The sequence below is a fragment of the Orbicella faveolata genome, unplaced genomic scaffold (genome assembly GCF_042242905.1).
Source record: "Orbicella faveolata isolate gen_17 unplaced genomic scaffold, um_ofav_v1 contig_48, whole genome shotgun sequence".
Taxonomy (NCBI): Eukaryota; Metazoa; Cnidaria; class Anthozoa; order Scleractinia; family Merulinidae; genus Orbicella; species Orbicella faveolata.
Window position 1 is genome coordinate 7,465,929 of NW_028301578.1, and position 15,124 is coordinate 7,481,052.

General features: G+C 37.8%; 1 protein-coding gene, 1 long non-coding RNA gene and 1 pseudogene across 2 annotated transcripts in view; 2 read left to right on the forward strand and 1 right to left on the reverse strand.

Annotated features, from left to right (window-relative positions):
• LOC149096275 (uncharacterized) overlaps positions 1-15,124 on the forward strand; it is a 49,584-nt gene that overhangs the window by 29,711 nt on the left and 4,749 nt on the right. The window lies entirely within an intron of this gene.
• On the forward strand, positions 1,568-3,370 carry LOC149096281 (uncharacterized). The gene is made up of 2 exons (XR_016204570.1): positions 1,568-2,045; positions 3,004-3,370. It is a non-coding gene; the product is annotated as an uncharacterized LOC149096281 (long non-coding RNA).
• LOC149096282 (uncharacterized) lies at positions 13,092-14,218 on the reverse strand (annotated as a pseudogene).

A 15,124-nucleotide genomic window follows, 5' to 3' on the forward strand; every position in this document is an offset into this window, starting at 1 on the left:
AGTACATCACATTACCGGACTAAAACTTGGCTTTCTGGTATGTTTGACTCTAATCAAAGAGAAGGCGACATTAATAAACAAAAATTAAAAAACGTTTATCAGCCGTACATTTGGTTCAACTAGTAGAGATGACTCTAAAATATATATTTATTCCCAGCAATTCCATAGCTAATTGTGATTCTCAGATTGGGCCTCATTTGGTCAGTCTCAACTGCACTTCTCTTCATTAATCACTGAGGAGAGTTTGAGTCACTATTTTTAAGGTGAAACTTTCCAAACCTTTCCTTTTTATTTTAAAAATATCTTATGTAATGTGGTAAGCTTGAAATAGATAACACCTATTGAAACTCCCTCGGACAGAGTGAGTAAAAAAAGCACCAGAGAAGCTTTCCTTGTTATTTGAAAAATATCTTATGTAATGTGGTAAACTTGAAATAGATGACACCTATCGAAACTCTCTCGGACAGAGTGAGTGAAAAAAAAAACACCAGAAAACACTTAGGTAAGCTTAAACACTTTCCATGTTTATCAAAAAAAAAATTGATATTTTTAAGAAAAGCACAAAATTTTCTCCCAAACTTTCTTTTTCTCCATAATTCTGTCCAATTGACCATTCTTAGCCTCTAATGAGCAAAATTTGGCTCGATGAAGGAATTCATACATTTTTGGTTAACCACATCATTATTTACAATCAGTGTCACAAAAATGAATGAATATAGAGTTACACATTTACGACGAAATAAAAACACCATTTTTATTCAGTAAACCCTGACCTGCCGTTTATGTCAATTAAAGTGAATTTTCTGGTCTTTCAAGTCGATAACAAATCAATAGAAGGAAATGTAAATTTGGTATTTGAGACGTTCATTGCTATGCCCTTTCGGTTATTGAATTACCGGCATTTTGATCGTGTTTCATTGTGGTAAGAAGTTTCAGAAGGACAATCAAAATGATCGCGCTTTCTTCCACAGCTGTTGTTTGACGGCAAATACCCAAAACAAAGAAGATTAAATGTAGTATTTACAAAGAAAGTAGCTGTGTTAAAAAAAAAAAAAAAGCAAACAAACAAACAGACAAAAACAAACTTATCCTTTTTCGATACAGAGAAAAGTAGAAAAAGGTCACAGCAGGACATTGCTTTGGCCATTTAGCGAAAAAAATTAAATGATGTCTGAACAGCTGGCCATATGATTTAGTGCAGGCTCGAATAGCGAAACAATGGCTAACTTAATTAGTCTTACTAATATCGTACTAATTACTGCTCTTGAACTGATATGCCACTTAAATCTCTTTATTGGAAGGTTTAATGACACGGCCCGATTTACCTGAGTGTCTAAGGAGTCAAAGCTTTGTTCAACTGTAAAACAGATAAAAAAAGGCTCTGTAGTATTTAGCATGATCGTTGAATCCTGACCTCGAGTAAATGAAAATAAAATCTATACAAGAGAGAGGCTTCCCTCATAACAAGAAAAGGCATAAAATAACATAAAGAAAAACTGTTGCTATACTATGCAAGCAAAAGTCAATAGGATACGATACTGAGTTTTTTCGTATTTCTGTCTTTGTTGTTTTTTGGATGAAGTAAAGTTTGAATAGAATGTCTTAGAGCATCAGTTGCTTGTGAATTTCAATAATCTTGTCGTTTTAATAGTTCATGAGCCTAGAGCAAAAGAAAACTCATAACCGTGGCGCCAGTTTAATTAGCAAAGACAAGGTGATTTTTTTTTTGCTTACTTATCACCTCGCTTTCTTTTCAATCACACGAGAAAGAGATGAAAGTTATGTGATATGTTAGTATACATTTCATTTGGATACTTTACTTGTTATCTCCTCGGAGGTTTATACCGCGAATTTAGGGTATTGTATGTTGTCCAGGAGTGCACTGTCCACGAGAAGCTCAGCGTAGTGTGAAATTAACTACAAAGTTTGCGGGTGCCTGTAGCAAGCTGTCACTGAGCCGCTGATCTCGTTATGGCTACATATTAAATCCGCAAGGCCCATGATACAGCCTGGCTAAGAGGAAACAGTGTTCTTCAATCGTGGTGGTGAGTGTTAGAAAGATGATTGAATGCATTGCTTAACTTTCTAAAATAGTGTTATCCCGTTATCGCTTTTACCCTGTAGTCGTGTGGACAAGGCAGACTTTCAAAGTGTGTTCAGTGTTAGTTGCTGTAATTATTTCGCCCCACAAACGTTTCAGTCTTTCGCCATGAACAAACATTTAATTCATGGGGTTTAACTCATGTCGCTACGAAAAAATTAATCTGGGGGAGTTTACTGTTCTTGGTCTGCAGGAATCTATAAGTAATTAAAACAGTTATAATTTTGCCATTGTGCTCATTAAAACTGTTATTCCTCCTCAACGTACTCTAGTTGAATGCCATCGTAAAAATTGAGCTTTTTCTTTCCTCAGGATGCTACTCACCTGAAAATCCAATGTTGGAAATTAGTATACAATCAAACTCAACTGATTTCGTAATTCAGTTTTTGGGACTCCCGGATTATTCAGATACAGCAACGTAAATCGACTTCGCTCTTTCAGACGCCGTAACTAATATTTTAGAATATAAGGACCCAGTAAAGGCAGAATCGTGTGCGCTGTGCTGTCAGACGAAATTGTGGTTACATTTTCGAAAATTTCGACTGGCCAATGGAACAGCATTTTCCGAAATTTCGAGAAAATATGACAAATTCGCGATGCATCTGTATATCCAAATTTTCGAAACTCTCTTACCAAGAATTTCCTGTCCATGTCATTTTTCTCTCCCCGAATTCTGGAATTTTCGTTGAACGGTTCGCACCTTGGGAATACGACAATTTTCGGAATTCCAGGTAACTTTCCCGAAATTTCCGTACCACTTGGCTCTTTTTAGATGTTGTGAAAGTTCCGGTTTTTTAGGTTGAATGGGAAGCGCCTCCAGTATGTTAAATCCCAACTCGCCTAATCAGGAATTAGGGCAAATCGAAAAAATATTTTCTTAGTATATATCTTTTTTATTGCAGCCATATCTTAAACAAAGAGAGTTCCAGTTTACGATGTGGCCGACAGTCCAATTTGGATGGTCTTTCTGCTTTGTGGCTTGTTTGCATCCTTTTCAAGTAAGTACTTGTAATTGTTTTGATTTAGAAATGACTACAAGTCCACGAATAAGGGTATAGGACGTTAAAAGAATAAGCACGAAACGTGAATTTGAAAAAAAATAAAAATACTTGAGTTATGCGTTGACCAATCAAAATGTTAATGACAAATTTGTCTTTCCGTTCTTACGGAGCTTTTAATGTAATCACCAGGCGAAAGCAAGATAAGGCTAAGAGAAAAATGAGCAAGTGTATAATTTAAACAAGGAAAATTAAATTTGAAACTTCATGCCTGAATAACATTAAAAAAAATAAATAAAGACATTTGCATGAATCCAACTGAATGCGGAGGAAAAGCAATTATCTAACGATAAAGGAATTTACACCTGGTCACTCTATGAAGAATTTTCATCTCAGTTTCTTCAAAATTCAAACGTCCCGATCTCATATCCAAGTCCCAAGCACTACTAATACTTGAGTTAAGCGTCATAACTGGCGACAACAATACAAGAAAGGAAAAAAAAAAAAAACAATTACCCGTTGCGAAATGTTTTGCGCATCAGGATCACAGAACAGAAAAACTACGAACAATATAAAGTGTTCTCTACTTTTTGACCAGCTAGTAACGTTAACAACCACGTTCAGTACCATTATTTAGACAATTTAGTCTAATAATTGACAACTGATGACCGTGACATATAAATTGAAACCGTAGCCTTTAGAATCTCAACATAACAGAAGCAAATAACAACGTACGATAAAATAGCGATAAAAAAGTATTTTTTTCGATCTCCTCGTAATTTTCGATCCATTTGGTATCTGACACACACAAACCGTTCCATTTGCTTGGAAAATCCACTTGCTTTAATCCCAATTCAAAAAGTTAAACTTTTTAATCCCATCTCCTTCAAAGATTCTTTGACTGCAGCGACGGAAACGTCTTTCAACTGCAGTCAAAGGAACATTAACAGTTTAAAGGGAAAAATTAAAAAACTTTCAAACCTACAATAGCTGAGCTTGATTCAATTTGACTCACTTCATCCCGATATGGATTCAAATGTGCTCATACACTTCCTCTCTACGTCTCTTTAGTCCGTTAAGCACATAACGGTAAAATGTGTCCGTTATCAATGCATATCAACTCAATTGACATGATTCACAAATGGTTATGATTACATTCAAATGCATTTTTTTTTCTTCAGCTGCAACACGCTCATGTTTTCTACAAGATTGGAGCAATAGCTTTAACGGAGAGGGAGAAACACAGTGCGAATCATCCTCTGGATATTACAATCCCGTCGGCTTTGAACGGGATGGCACGGACAACTTGCAGGGAATAAAGAAAGCCAAATGCTGCGGGCGCGATCGAACTTCCTGGAACACACCAACAATATGTCAGATGCCTGATTGGACCAGCTCAATGGACCAGTAAGACAATAGACCATATTCGTGTTCTCGATACTGGACTGAAAATAGCTTGCAACTGAGGCTAACGGGTGGAGTCTTTTCAAATGCAAGTTAATTAACTTCTTTGTAGTGATATCCCCCCTCATGAGCCTCCATTGCAAGCTAGTTCCAGTCCAATACCGAGAATACGAATATGGCCTATTTAGTCATAGTTCTTCTTACTTCCTGACCAGTGACGTGATTCAATCCATCTTCTTTTTCTTTTTTTTTTCTTTTTTTAATTTTTTTTTTTATTTTTGCCATCAACCTCCTCCCCAGAGCCCGCGCTTTTTCAGTCAGCGGCTACCGAACTCCTGACGGCCCTGTACGAACTCAAAGAAGCAGAAAATCCCGGTTCCGGTTTGATTGCGCGCAAGGGTTCAAGTTCAGTAACTGATCATAAACCTGCCTAAAGAGTGTGACCGCTTTGACTAATACTGGCTCAGAGTTCTCTAATTCTGCTGCTGACCAAAAGGATCGCTGCCTTTGGGAACGAGATTGTTTTCGTCTACTCTTCTTGCGAAAAAATTCTTCCGACATAAACGGTGACATATTTTCGAGGGATTTGTTGAAGTTTGTTTCAGTTAATTGTGAATGATACAAAAGACAAGTCTAGATCCTCTATTGCTATACCAGGCAAATAAAAGGATGGTTTAGGGGCTGGGCACACGTCCAAGCCATAACGTTGACCCGCTTGAAAATTCGTCTCGTTCAGTAACGCAGCAACACTCTCTTTTTACGCTCCAACGCTCTTGCACTACCCACACTTATAGAAGATAACCTACTCGGGTCTCAAGGACAACTCCTTTGGCCCGACTATTTAATTCTACATTTAGCTAAATGCGGCTTTTTCGTGTTATTTTGGCTGTTGTGTTGCTATCGTTGTTGTTGGTTCGCTGTTTCTTTTCTTCTTCTTCTTCTTTTTGCTGTTGTTGTTGTTGTTGTTGTTGTTGTTGTTGCTAAAGTTGTCGTGGTTCTTGTTGCTGCAGTTGTTTTTCTTGATTTGAAGATGTGGCTGTCTCAGTTGTTGATTTAGTTCCCATGTTGTTCTTTTTGCTCTTTATTATTGTTGCCGTTGTTGTTGTTGTTGCTGTTGTTGTTGTTGTTGTTGTTGATGTCGTCGTTATGCACGATATTGGCAACAGTTATTGTAATTCTAAATGTATCTTACGAGCAGGACGAGCCAATGCCAGGAAGGCTTCTTTCTGAGAGGTTTGTATCGTGGAAACGGCAATAACGTGGGCAGTATCGAGTGGGGAAAATGTTGCAAGTCATCTCACCATCCATATGAATAGGGAAACTGCTTTGACGAAGATGTGAGCAATACGTTTAACAAAGCCGGCCTCAGTGAGTGTAAAAGAGAAGGCTATTTTATCGCCGGGTTTGTCACACGCCAATCAGGAGGCAAATTGTCCAGCATCAAGAAATTTAAATGTTGCAGTATGTGGAATGGTGAGTTTTTACCGTACGTAGCCCCTCAAGGAGATATGATGTCTCGGATTAAACATGAATGCTAAATGTTTAGTATTAAAATAGACATTCACAAACCAGACTTTAAGAAAGACGCACATTTTCCAAGTGTGCAAAAATAGATATGTATCTTGAAATTTTCTTTTTCTCTTAGTTTACCTAGATGATTAACCCCGGGATATACTAGCTAGGGAGGTGGGTTCAAAAGGTTGAAAAGGGAACTTTCGACTTTTTTGATATTCTTGTCCACAAACATTGCCGGATTCAATTGCTTTTTTTTGTTGTTGTTGTTGTTTTTTGCAATACTACACTTTATTACTTATTACAAAAAACTAAAGTTACTTACATCACTATCACTACTTAAAAATTACAAATTACAATACCAATCAACATTGCTTACAACACCACTACTGCAATAACAACCTCTTTAACAGGAGTTAATCCAAAATAATGAATAATATGATTCAATTGTTAATCGCGCCATTAAGTAGAGGTAATTTAAATCCTTTCTTGAATGTTTAGGCAAACGTAGGAAGCCATTCTTGAAAATCAAATACCAATTGATAATTGGGTCTAAACTAGGTATGGAACATAGGATAGCTTGTTTTAAAATTCAATAAGGCTTTCAAGACATTCCACTCGCTCCCATCAAACACATCTGGACGCGTTACGATGAGAAACATTGCTTATGATTGCAAATAAGAATACCGGATGCATTGCTCTTTTCCAGAAATTCCCCAACTTAACAACCTGGACGGACTGAAACAGCGCGTCATGGATTCCACCTTGTTCTACATTGGACAACTAGCCAACATGATGGGATTTGCATGGACTGGTGGATGCTGGTCTAAGTACGCTGGCGAAGATTTTCGCCGCAGAGGCGACACTTGGGAATCCAAGTACAGGTCGAATTGGTGCCTCGGAGACGGACCCAGGAAAGACGTTCGCCTAAAGATCACGTACGAGAATTTTGCCTACACCATGAAAGATGTGAAATTCGGAGAGTCTGTTAAACAGTCCATCCCCGTGGATCAGGAACAACAGTTGCTGAATTCACCTGACAGAAGCTACAGCAAAGTCGCCTCTAACAATAAGAACAATGCTGGCTATTCCTCCGAAGTGGGGATTGAAATGCGTGTTGCAAGTACCCTGAAAAATGTCCAGCGAACCAGCTGGGATTCAAAATTTGGAATTGAAGTTGGCGTGGAGTACGAGCCACCAAGCGCAACAGGTGGCGTGGGCTTTTCGGCGAAAAGCAACTTTAACTATGAATGTGGAGGAGATGAAGAAGATACCACTGTCAACCAAGACTGGCATATTGTAAAGGTGACTGACAAGAAAGAACTTCCACCCAAAACATTTGCAGAATGGCACGCATTTAAAAAGCCCGAAAAAGTGACCCTTCCTTACACAGCTACCATCGTTCCCACATTCTCCGTTAAACTGGAAGGCTACATGAAATGGGGAGGCGGTTACCATGGAGCTACCATCAATTTCCATCAGGATCATCGCGGCTCTGGTGATCGTAGCAATGTAGAGCACACTTTTGGAAGTGCTGAGATCCCGTTCTACGAATACCTCAAAAACCAGATTGAGCAGAATATGTTACCTTGGCAATGGCATGCTATGAAACAGAATTACCCCTCCGCAGACTACTTTATCGATCAGCTAACAAATAAAGATCTCTATGCATTCACTATGGCAGGTCAGTTTGAAGAAACAACAGAAAACGAGATAAAGTCATATTGGTATCCATCGCGACCCATCAACGAAATGTCAGACGCAATCACGAATTTAACTTTAATGACTGATCAGGGGGAAAAGTTTCCGGAGTTTCCGCGTATCCGCCCTCCACCACCAAAAGTCAAGACTATTGACAACAGTAAGGAGACGAAGGTTCCTCCTATTAAGCATTTTAACGATAATGATGGGGGAGGACCTGAGCCTACCATGTTCCCTCGCATTCATCCTCCTGCACCAAAGGTGAAGACCATCAACAACAATAAAGAGAAAAAGCCTCCTCCTGTCAAGCTTTACAGTGAATAAGGCACTGTGTCATGTTGGGTAGTTAAATTCTAACTGAGTTTTCCAAGAATTATAATGCACCCGTTATAAATACAAAGTAATTAAAGGAAAATATACGTAGAGCATGTTTTTCTTATTTCTTTTAGAAAATTCCGCGATGAAAAACAGAAAACAACTTGATTACTTTGATCACAAAATGTCAACTCTCTCTGCTTGTGCCATCATAATGTTTCTATCGAGTTCTATCTCAATACCACCTTGCTAAATAATAAATATGGATCATTGACCAAAGGTTGGGATCAAGAGCGTTTAATATTAGCTATATTCCTTTTTGCGTGTTTATATCTGGGTCCATATATGGGATAAGGAACACCGAAGGATGGTTTATGTGCTCGAGTCACAGCGGGCATTCCCGAAAGCAAGTATCGTGCCCGAGCACGTTGGCATGAACACGGCGAGAAAAGTACCAAATATTTCCTAAACTTAGAAAAAAGAAATCATGTAAAAAAGCATATAAGGAAACTAGTCATCAGCGGCGTCGTAAAGACAGATCCTTTTGGCATTCTTCAAGAACAAAAACGATTTTATCGAGAGCTATACAAAAGTTCAAATAGTGATGCGGAAAACCGTCACAACATTGTAAAGTTTCTAGAGAATTTGAATATACCTCAATTAACCGAAGAACAAATGTTAACCTGCGAAGGCAAAATTTCAGCTGAGGAATGTTACAATATCCTCGAAAGTTTTCAAACCAACAAAACTCCCGGGAATGACGGAATTCCTATAGAATTCTACAAATTGTTCTGGCCTTTAATAAGCGATCCTTTTCTTAAATGCGTGAACGAAAGCTTTGAAAAAGGTGAAATGTCTTGTTCTCAAAAACAAGCGGTAATTACTCTAATAGAAAAAAAAAGGAAAAGATCGTTCTTATATTGAGAACTGGCGTCCAATCTCTCTCGAAAACGTTGACACAAAAGTTATGTCTAAAGTGATCGCCACAAGAATTAAAAATGTTCTTCCAAACATTATACACCATAACCAAACTGGATACGTGAAAGACCGATATATCGGCGAAATAATTAGATCAGTTTTTGATATTATGGATTTCACTGCAAAAGAAAGTATTCCGGGACTAATGATATTTATTGATTTTGAAAAGGCATTTGATAGCGTAGAATGGGATTTTCTTCTCTATTGTTTGAAATCCTTCAATTTTGGCCCTAATTTCATCCATTGGGTTAAAACGTTCTACAGAAACATACAAAGCTGTGTGATAAACAACGGACTTTCATCTGAATACTTTAAGCTTGAACGTGGGGTACGACAGGGGGACCCGCTCTCTCCTTACCTCTTTGTAGTTACTATGGAAACATTAGCAATTGCGATTCGACAAAATAAAGATATAAAAGGTATCTCTATTGGGAGTGAGGAGACAAAAATTCTTCAATACGCAGATGATACGACAGCAATACTTGCCGACACAAGCTCTGCTACTGCTCTTTTAGGCTATTAGATGATTTCAAGATTGTCTCTGGCTTACAGATTAATTGTTTCAAAACGGAAGCTATGTGGATAGGTTCTTCAAGGAACTGCAAAGCACAGCCTTTTGGGATTAAATGGCCTAACGAACCGATAAAGACTCTAGGAATTTATTACACGTATGATCAAAAATTGCTTATTGAAAAGAATTTCATAGAAAGATTAGACAGTATTAAAAACCTGACTAGAATTTGGTCCTCAAGAGGTCTTTCTATTTATGGCAAAATTACACTTATCAAATCTCTATTAATCCCGAAGTTTGTTTATGTGTCATCTTTAATACCTACCCCACAAGAATTTGTAAGTCAGTTAAACCAGTTATTATTTCAATTCTTATGGAATGGTCCTGATAAAGTCACACGTAGATCGGCGATAAATGAACACTCCAACGGAGGATTAAAGATGATTGATTTTGATAGCATGTTAATATCGCTTCGATTGGCATGGCTAAAACGAATAGTTAGCTCAAATGATGGCACCTGGAAAAGGTATCTGACATATCACCTAGAACGCTTTGGCGGCCTTTTCTTGTTTCATTGCAACTATGATGTTAGCATCCTTCCACTGAATATTTCTCTATTCTATCTAGAACTACTGCAGTGGTGGTCAGAATTTAGAGATATGTTCTGTACAGAGAAAAACTGGCGTTATATTCTTTGGAATAACAAACAAATACTCATTAATAATAAAACAGTTTATTATAAAAGCTATTTCGAAGCTGGTGTAGTTCATATCAGCGATCTATCCTTTGATTTAAATAACAAAGATTCCTTTTCCCTAGTTTCTAACAGGATTTCGAAAACTAATTTTTTAGTTTGGGCTGGTCTTCGACACTCCATTCCTTCCATTTTAAAAAATAGTACTCATAAATCAACAACAAGTGAACTTTCTCTAAAAATTGACGAAAATATATTTGATGTGACAAAGAAGAAATCTAAAGACTATTATACTTTACTTGTAAGCAGAAAGGCTCTTTTTCCAACTATTGTAAACAAGCTGCAAAATGAATTTCATTTTACACTCGAGGAAGTTAAACAAATTTTTACGATCCCGCATAGTGTTGCCCTTGAAGCATATGTTAAGGCATTTCAATACAAAATTCTTAACTCCATTCTTTACACTAATGCTAAACTTTACAAAATTGGCTTTAAAATGAACGACTCGTGCTCATTTTTTTCATCTGAACCAGAAACGCTATATCACTTCCTGTATCTCTGTCCTTACTCGATAGATTTCTGGCGTGACTTCGAAGTATTCTGGCACCAACTTTTAAAGGAAAACATTCGACTTTCGTTGCAAGATGTTTTAGTTGGAATGATACCACAAAACTCCCCTTCTGCTAAGCTGCTAAACAATCTAATTATAATTGGGAAATTGTACTTATGGGATTGTAGCAGAAGTCAAATTCTTCCAAATATATATGGATTTAAAAAGAAAATTGCTGTAAAATATGAAACGGAAAAATATATAAGTCTGCATAGTAAAAAAACAAAGGATTTCTTTGAAGCTAAATGGATAGTGTCGCCTCTTGTAAAAGCTTAATTATTTAACGGTGTTAATATGCATTCACTTTCTGTATGTTGACCTATGTAACACTAATTAACATGTTATTTACATTATATTTTGTAAATATTTAGTTATAGTTTGTTGGAATTTTTTTTTTTTGGTTACCGTCTACTGTTAGTGATATTGGTGTTTTTAGTGTTGTAATAACATTAGTTGTAGTAGTATTATTAGTACTAATTAGTTGTATTATATTATTAGTATTAGTAATATTAGTTGTTATTATAATTATGTAGGTAAGTAACTAAATTGCTGTATTAATATCAATTTGTTTCAATAAAGATTTAAAAAAAAACAAAAACAAAAACAAAAAAAAGTATCGTGGCGCCATCTTTTTTTGCCGGCCCGCTTAGGTAGCCAATCACATCGCAGGAATTGCTTCATATTGCAACTTACAGAGCTAGCCATGTAATAAGGATATCTAGAAAATAGCCTGAAGAAAAGATGTGTGCTGATTGGTTGAAAATCGCTTCACTGACTGAACCTTTTTAAGCCGTGCTCGGGAATATTGGCCCTCGGTCGTTTTTGTACAGACCCCGTCGCGCTCGGCTCGTACTGCAACAAACTCGGGTCAATACTAATCTCTTATTAACCCTCCAGTATGGCCCTCTGGCGCAAGGGCCACACTGGAGAATATTGGCCCAAGGTTGTGGCAGCACGGAAAGAGGGCAAAGTGGTCTGTACAAGAAAAGAACTAAGGGCCATTATTCTAATCAATAACTAAAATCAACCAATGGGATTTATCCATTGCCAGTCCAATATTCTCCAAATATTGTACCGGGCACTATCACGCACGATCGCTCCTTAACATTTTCTATTCAAGCAATAGAGCTCTTTTTCCGTGATTACAAAGCCTCATCTAAACACGCGGAGGATTGGTAGAATTCGAGACAATTATGCAAACCCCAGACGAAGTCGAGGGTTTAGTTAACTTTCGAGAGTTCTCCCAACCCCCCGACTGTTTAGATGAGGCTATGCAAACATGGAGAAAGTGTTCTATTGCTTAAATAGAAAATTTTAAGGAGTGATCGTGGGTGACACGTCACAGCTGTGTTTACATGCTCTCATCTAAACACACCTATAGACCAATGAGAGCGCGCGAGTAGCTTCGTTATTTTATAAAGTTTTATTACTTACGTTTCTGAGAGAACTTGCTGTGACATAAAAGGTTCCTTTTCTGTTTCTTCCAACTCTCTTTCCCTTTTGTTTTACTTAATATCTCACTTGAGTATATGCCTAATATACGCCTAGTCGACGATGTTTTTCCAGTCGATGATAGTATCATTTTATTCTTAACATTTTTAGTCGTGTACTATTCCGGCTTTCAGAAGCAAACAATACACTGCTTTTGATGGTTTTTATAGAAACGATCCGTATGGCAAAATTCCGGCTAACAAAGAATCAATAAGGACTTCAGTTCTTACTTACCTCGAGACTATCTTGCCATATAATAATCTCCGGTATGGCTCTCGCGCTGGGTTTGTAAAGGTTATTAATTTTTTATGTCAATATATCTGCGTATGAGACTCATGATACATGCTCATGATATTCGCTTTGTCAATGCAATCATTCTGCTTCTTCATTGGTCCTGACAAGTCCCAAGGGGGAGTGGCCAATTAAGTATACATTTTACATTTTTTGTGCGCACTCTTACTGAGTGTTTTTGAATGCAAAAATTATTAACGAGATCTACCGGAATAGCAATGTAAAGGAAGATGGTGATTTATTTGAGAAAGAAAATATTGTGTGTGATTGTAGAAATCTCTTCTTGTTTTTAGTAGCACTTTTATTCGCTCGTCAGTCATAACAAAAAAAGTGCGCTTTTAACCAGGATGAGTGCATTTCCCAAACGGATCAACTAGTATTCAATGAAACATCATAAAGTACAACCACACTTTCATTCTTCTCTGTCTCACTTTTAATGTGACAACGGAGTATTACAAGGAAAATCGTAATAATTTGATTTCTTCACTTGCTTAGGTAGTCCGTTCCGCAAAAACGGCTGCGGGGAGACTATTGCTTAGGCGGAAAGCGTAGCATTTACACCTGGCACGTTTGCAACGGGTTTATCATCCCACTGCACATCGAAATCCAAGCCTGCCACGTCATGAAACATGCCATGGAGCTCGAACTCGTACAGGCTCTCGTCGGTCAGTACGCCAATTACCTCTTGAACGTACTGATTCAATTCCTCGTCCTCTCCATGCATCATATCACTCCACAGCCAAGGGCTGTCACCTCGTTCGCTGACCTGCTTCAAGAACTTGTAAAAAGGAACACTGTCTGTACCGAGTGTGTATTTAAAGGGAGGTCGCTTGGTTTTACCTTTGTGCGTGTCTTGGAAGTTTTTTTTTTTTTTTTCTTTCAGGAAGCCTTCAAATTTAACCTTGAACTGGACTTAAATGGTGGCTTTGTAAGGTACATTGACTTGCTTGTTGGAAGTTATCATCTGGTATGGTGACCCAGAATCGGCATCTGTTGTTTGCGTTTCTTTCACTTTAACGATGTCCCACTTGATCTTCCCGTCTTCATCTGTGTTCAATCCAGCACTCTCGCTTCCTCCAGACAAGGTGATGGACGCTTTGAAAGTTCCAGCAGCTAAGCCGAAAATGCCGGGAGACGTGTAACCGAGCGTCACTGAAGCTCCGAAAGTGGATTTAAACCTGGTGGTAGAGGAATGGGTGACGGTGCGAACAGACTTTATTTCTCGTGAAATACTCGTTTGGGTTGGAGTCGAATCCATGTTGTTGATCTCTCCGACATCCTGTACAATAGGCTTTATTGACTGAATTTCTGGCTTCCCGTAGTCAATATTCTTTACTTTAAAAGAAAAGTTCTCGTAGAAGATCTTCAGACGTTCTTTTGCCTTCTCTCCACTGCATCCGTTTTGATAATGGGACCTCCAGCTGTCACCATCTCTTATAAAATCTTGGCCATTATGCTGACCTCTGCATTCTTTTGACCAACCGTATCCCAAGTAAAACGCCAAAAGACCCAAGTTATCGAGCGTCAAATCCATAGTTCTCGTCTTTACTTCATCTCCCGACTTCAGTGTTAGGACTTCTACAAGGAAAAGCGGAGTCGAGGCTCTAGCCATTATTAGCACGGGAAGAGGTTGAGACATGCGATGCAAATTCATTGCATCGCATGAAGTAAGCATTAACAACACCAGTTATTGGGCTTTGCCAAGGTTTGCATTTTCGACCGCAACTTACCAGCTTTAAATAAAACGCGACCAAATTTTTCTTTTCAATACTAACAATTTTCAATGCAGGAATATGCCTTTTGCAGCTAAGCCATCACGTGACCTATTTTTCATAACATTCATGGGCTATAGCTTAACGAATGCCAGAAATGGAAAAAGCATGTCGAAAACTATCAAAATGGCCAAGTTTGAGGCTCACATCATTAAAGAATGAGAATTTATGACAGTCAGAATTTTTACAAGAATAAAAGATTTCTATGGAAAAAGTTGTTTGAGAGCAACGCCTTGCTCTCCAGCAACATTTTCTGTAAAAATCCTCTAAATTTTCTGAAAATTCAAACTAACGTATAAAGACTCTTTCAATCCAGGGGCCTCAAACTTGGCCATTTTGGTATTTTCGATGCGCTCTCTCCATTTCTGGCATTCTTTAAGTTATAGCCCATAATGTAAAAATTTCTAGGAAAAATTTGGTCACGTGACCCCAGCTGCAAAGGGCCTATAACTATTTCGCCTGTTGTCAGGGTGAACCTGTGCGAATATGGCAATAGGATCCTCTAAAATAAGGTTACCGGCAGATCACTAAACCAACAATTCGTAGAGGTCTGACTAAGTAAAATGAAAAAAACTATCAACTAGTACTTCTTTCCGATTATTTTGCCTTTTGGACGACACATATTAAACTTAGCTACCTCGTAGAGATGACTCAATTAGGTTCTATGGGAATGGGCGAAAGTAATATAGTGATATAGAAAAAGGTTAAAATTAGAAATAAAAATTGAAATTAAATATACACTTTCT